Genomic DNA, 5,676 nt, shown 5'->3' with positions numbered 1-5,676 from the left:
TCACCAGGTTGAAAGTATCGTTTTATCATTTTTAGAGAGAAAGGATAATACCATTCTTGATCATCTGCTTCAAGATTGTGATGTAGTTATGAAAATCCTACAAGCCAACCAAAGTTCCATTCTTTCTGGTGGTGCAGATTAGGTACTCCAAAATTCATTGAAAAATAGATTTGATTCTACATTATGTGTATTTCATTCTATGAAGTCAATTAGCTGGCATATACTGGTCATCTAAAACAAGTGAAAAGTCAATTTCTTGGCTGCAACCTGCTTCATGTTTCGCTGGAAAAGGGGTACCTCAAGCCGGTAATCTTGGGCACATTACACCGATTTCTAATAGGCTTTTTCAGCTGGGAACTGGGAACACCTCACAGTTAGGCATACTTACAGCTGGGGAACGGGGGTTCTTTCCCGAAGATCGTGGTACCTCCCTTGCTCTTTGGTTATTTGAATTTTATTTTGTATTTAGCTAGCAGGCATATGTTAATAGCTACCTTCTTTTGCATTGCATTTGCACTACCCATCCTCCTTTACTCTATACAAATTCAAAATTTGTTTACCAGGTTTTTTCCCAATTTATTTCATGGAACATCCGATAAGCCCTAACGGTATGTTATCTGTTCCAGTTTCAGGGGTTTCCCTTTTATACAATTTTTTTTAGAAGAGAATGTTTGAACTGGTGTTAAATAATGTAATGGTAATGTTGTTGGAGTTGCAGTTCATAGAATAGGTGGATTTTGAATTGGTATTACAGGTAGCTGTGGTGTTACGATGAGTGGCGGTTGTAACCAATGGCCAGAAGTATTACAGGGGATGGGTTCATCTTAGGTTGAGTTGCAGTTGACAGTGTTGAACTAATTGAGTTGAACTTGGTTGTAATGTTGCAATGGCAATGGTTTTTAGTGAAAGTTTGCAACTGAAGATCAAGGTAAGCTGAGTTTGTAAGTATGAAAGAATTATGAAGTTTATTTGAAGCAAATGAATTATTGAAATGATGAAATTTATAGCTATAGTTTTGTAGGGTTCAAGTGATAGATAGATTAATGTTGAACTGGTAGTGAACAAAATGATGCTATGATGCATCATTCTGATATAATTGAAGCCATGGCTTGAGCATCGGTGTCTGGCATGTCTGGTGTTGCTCCATGTTGGCGCAACACGAACATTGGCCTAATAAACTCACTGTTGACAATTATCCCAGTTAATTGACTGACTGTTCTGACTCGGCTTATCTGTCGGAGTCGGCTCGGTCTGACTCAGATTTGACTCAATGATATACCAGACTTGACTCATTGACTTTTACCACATGACCGTTGATTTCAACCGGACCTTAACCTGTTGTTGACCAATGATCGACGACTTTTTTCTTTCCGGCCAACTGAGATGTTTTCCGGTGACATCTCTGCCCAGTTTATGGGCACTTTAAGTGATGGTTTGCAGAGAGTCTGGCGAGACAAGGATACAAGAACACAAATAGATGAATTAGGAACAAAAAGGGTTGTTTCTGGTAGGAATGACAAGATCAAGGTGTTGCTTTGACGGGTTTACTTTACACATTTTGGAATTTAACCTCACCAAATCAAAAATTCTAAGAAGGCATTGGGGCGGGCAAGGCGAAGCCGAGCCACACCAGATATGTGCATCGCGACGGGCCAAGGCGGGACAAAGCCCCGCGACACCAAATAAAAAATACATAATGTGGCGAGGCGAAGCCACAACACACCGAATGGTAGTGGATGGTTTTCAGGTCCACCCGATGCATAGCACGGGCACAAAATCTAGTATCTATAATAAATCTTTGGAAAATTGTTTTCCCCTAACCCTCATCCTTGTAAAGGTCGACTCTATGCGTATGCAATCTGCTTTCTTCAGCAACAAATTAAGAGGTTTTTGATGGATTATATCAACATTCTCCCGGCAGAGATCATATCTGAGATTCTTACACGTTTATCCGCTGAATCAGTTCTAGAGTGCAAGTCGGTATCCAAAACATGGAGAAATCTTATTCAGCAACCATCGTTCTGTAAGATGCACTCAAATCGTCACATAAATCATCATTCTGATTCTGGTAATTTACCCTCAACGCTTCAAGTTGTTGTCGATCATCTTGACGTGACCCAATTACTCTAAAAGCACCGGTGAAGTAGTGCTGGAATGGTATTAAGAATCGATTGGGATTGCCTTCAGAATCAACTTCAAATGGTAATCCATACTTTGTTTCGCAATGAAACATGCCCCTGGTGAGTAATGAGAACTATTTGGGATAGCCTGCCCATGGACTTTAATGGTTAATAAATACTTCTTTCATTTGAAAATTCTCTTAATAAGTTCAACCAGAATTCTTTCTGTCAAATGAAGAACAGCCCATTATACACCGTGGGCAACCTAAATTTTTCTTAATCGAAAATAAGTGCAACATTCTTCCACTGCCAGCTTCATATATATATTTGGATCAGGGACAAAACATTTACTGGATCTTGCCGTCGGTGCTACAGTAAGTCACCAAAATAACAACAATAAGATGGGAATCCTGCCAATATCAGTACGTAAAAACGAGAAAAATTGAGTTGCACATACTTTACATAATCCAATTCTAATGTTAATTGTACTGTTGGAAATATCATCATCCAAGGCAAAACTGACAAGCCTTGGGCAAAATGGCCAATATAGCACAAATCAACGCTTTACAATCTCAATGACCTTGGTGTTGGATTTTTTTTCTTCTTTTTAATACTTACTACTATGATTTACTTATCAATATGAACTGCATTTTTAGGGAACTTAAAACTCTTCTGAAAGCTTTCCCTAAATGGCAGACGTAAAGCATTTTTGTCATTATAAACCACGATATTCTGAACCATTGTTTGATAATGGTTGTTGGCTAAATTTTACAGCAAAATTCTAACTTTGGTCGAGATTTCATTGAAATGTTATCAAGAAGAAAAATTCAAGTGAAGGGCCTAATAAGTGACTCAGTATCTTCGATTTCTTCCAAGTAATTACACAAATGATTCAACCGACTCATTCCATTAAAAGGGCAAAACCCAAGAATATTACTGGAAACAGTGGTTGGAAATTAGGACAGGATCTTCATTTATGTATATTACATTCTGTACCTCAAATTTCCTACTCTTTTGGAAGACCCAGCTAATAACCGTTTCGGAAATTCGTAAATTATATGTGAATTTATAAATAAAATTCATATATTGTTACAGTAAGACACAAGTCTCACGCATTTTAGAAACCGGAAGAAACGCTCTGCTCGTCATTACAAGTCCAAGCACTTCGATCACATTCAAAATGAAACAAACACCATGCAAAATCCTGCACTAGCTATTTCGACAAAGAAAGCTCTCATCAAAAGATAATACGAGAATCCAACAAGCAAATGGCTATAACCAGTGATTTAAAGATGATGCTGTTCCGATATTGGTCCCAAATGAACTAGAAGGGACCAGTACAGTGCTCAATAAAAAGTGAAGGTTAGAGAGAAAAAAATAACTGAGGCAGACTTACCACAGCATTTGTTCTGAATAATGGAACATCCAGTGGTTACTGCGCATTCCGATTGAGATGAGATTTATGAATTAGTAGGGCGCAAATCCAAATTATGGAGACCAGAAATGGATGAGTTTAACTTACTAACTGAGAGGAGATATCAAAATGCTTCTGATTCAATTGAAAGGGGTTTTTTGAATCTCCACCACATTCCCATACAATATCTCTTTTCAAGCCAACACCCATTTTTGTTTTGTTGCGCCTAGTCCTGAAACAAAAATTTTAAGAGAAAAGAAACATTTAACCAACCAAACAAATCAATAAAAAAAAAAATCAACGGAAATTACCGAAGAAAGGCAAACAACGACCTTTTCTTCTTCTCCTCCTCCTCTTCTTCCTTCATATTCAGATCCCAGTTTCATAAGCTTCAAATGAGTACAGACACGCTTATATAGAAACAGGAAAGCAAGACCACTTGTGTGATTCAGATATTTTCCAAACCTAACACCTTGACACGCACCTAACACCAAACCAATGTTTACCTAACACCTTAATTTTTACAAAAAAAAGTTGGTTAAAAAGACCAAAATCAACAATACCTAGGTGAAAAACACATGTAAAATTTGATACTGTTTAAATGGACAAGAATGTAAAAATAGTCAGGACGCACACATTTTCATCCAACCTATTTTGAAATACTTTTTCTTATTTTTAATTTACATCAAGATGCATCCAGTTTCATCCTCGCTCTTTTTTGAGTTTAAGGCAGGATGAGTCCAATTTCATTCTTGCTATTTTTTTGGTGTACATTTCACCCATACTAATTTTTACTCGTCCATTTGAACCATTTTTAAAAATATTTGGACAAATAACCTATTTTCCGTAATTTTTACAGGCATCTTATTCTTACACTCTATAGACTATTACCAATTAACACAAGTTTACAGAGAAAGAGAAACTATATAGAGAAATGAAGAAGTGAATACATGAGGAGATGTTCAAATGGTGAGTCCTAGTTCCTCACGGGATAGTGGTCCATCTCTCTATATCATAACCTTTTGCATGCTATTGTGCACAATGTAATACGAACTCTAGCTTGGGCCATGACGTTAAAACTTCTCAATATACAATTCATGACCTCTGTGATTACGTCCATTGCATTAATAGGAACCCATTCCAGCGACTGATAGCACTTTGTCTTCATCTTCCAGCTTAACTCGTATTTGTTCGGCTATTTTTGGATAACCTGAATCGTCCATCACGAGCACCCAAGAATCTGTTAGTTAATTGAAGACTAATTAATTATTTCCTAAAGTTAGCTGTGATTATTTTAGGAAAAAGGATTTCCTAAACCGATTAGACTTCTTGGTGGCCAAGTTTGTAACCTGTATAAATAGGTAGTTAGACCTTGTAGAATTGGTACATTGTGTAGAAAACTATTAAGAGATCGGTGAGAGATATCTTGTATAGCTTTTAGGTCTAAAGCTAGGGTTTCGTTGTGATAGCATATTGGTGAGGAACAAGAGACAAGATTATCGTCTCGGGTAATTGTTGCGGTGTAACCAAGGGTTTGCTGGGATTCACACGACGTTGTAATCGTTTTCTTCATAGTGGATTTGAGTTGGTGCGGCTCAAAGTGGACGTAGACAATATATACAAGTTGTATGTATTGGTCGAACCACTATAAATCTTGTGTCTTGTGAGTTGATTTATCTTTCTCGTCTTTTCATAGTTGCTTGTGCTTGGTTTATTTATTATTCATCATAATATCTCAAGATCCATTATTCCTCGGTTGTCAGTGATTCCCTAAGAAAATCTTGACAGCTGGTATCAGAGCTCGGGTTAGAGCTTTAGGGTTTATCATAGTACGATTGGAGTGGGAGTTATTGGTGATAATAACGAAAGTACGGTAGCTAGGGTTAAAGTTTTTAATTGGAAGAACTTTGCGTTTTGGAAGTCTCAGATGGAAGACTACCTATATGAGAAAGACATTGATGATCCTTTGGGTGTAGCTGCGAAAAAGGGAGCACGCAAAGACGATGAATGGAATACTCTTGATCGCAAGTGTGTAGTCGTGACCCGTAGATTCTAACGGAAGAAGTCTACAATAACGTACAAGAGGAAACTAGTACGAAGAATCTTATGGATAAACTTGAGAAGTTGTATCAACAGTCATCA

At 37.4% G+C, this 5,676-nt stretch overlaps 1 long non-coding RNA gene across 2 annotated transcripts; it reads right to left on the bottom strand.

Moving 5' to 3' along the window:
* Positions 1-2,952: 2,952 nt before the first annotated feature.
* Positions 2,953-3,910, bottom strand: LOC113327628. 2 transcript variants are annotated; one of them, XR_003349085.1, is made up of 4 exons: positions 3,867-3,910; positions 3,643-3,766; positions 3,517-3,555; positions 2,953-3,333 (listed from the first exon to the last, which is right to left on the bottom strand). It is a non-coding gene; the product is annotated as an uncharacterized LOC113327628 (long non-coding RNA). The 2 variants fall into 2 exon arrangements; XR_003349086.1 differs by having other exon boundaries at positions 3,846-3,907.
* Positions 3,911-5,676: the final 1,766 nt, after the last annotated feature.

Source organism: Papaver somniferum, unplaced genomic scaffold (assembly GCF_003573695.1).
Source record: "Papaver somniferum cultivar HN1 unplaced genomic scaffold, ASM357369v1 unplaced-scaffold_107, whole genome shotgun sequence".
Taxonomy (NCBI): Eukaryota; Viridiplantae; Streptophyta; class Magnoliopsida; order Ranunculales; family Papaveraceae; genus Papaver; species Papaver somniferum.
The sequence above is the reverse complement of the archived record's forward strand: the minus strand, read 5'-3'. Positions and strand labels throughout refer to the sequence as shown.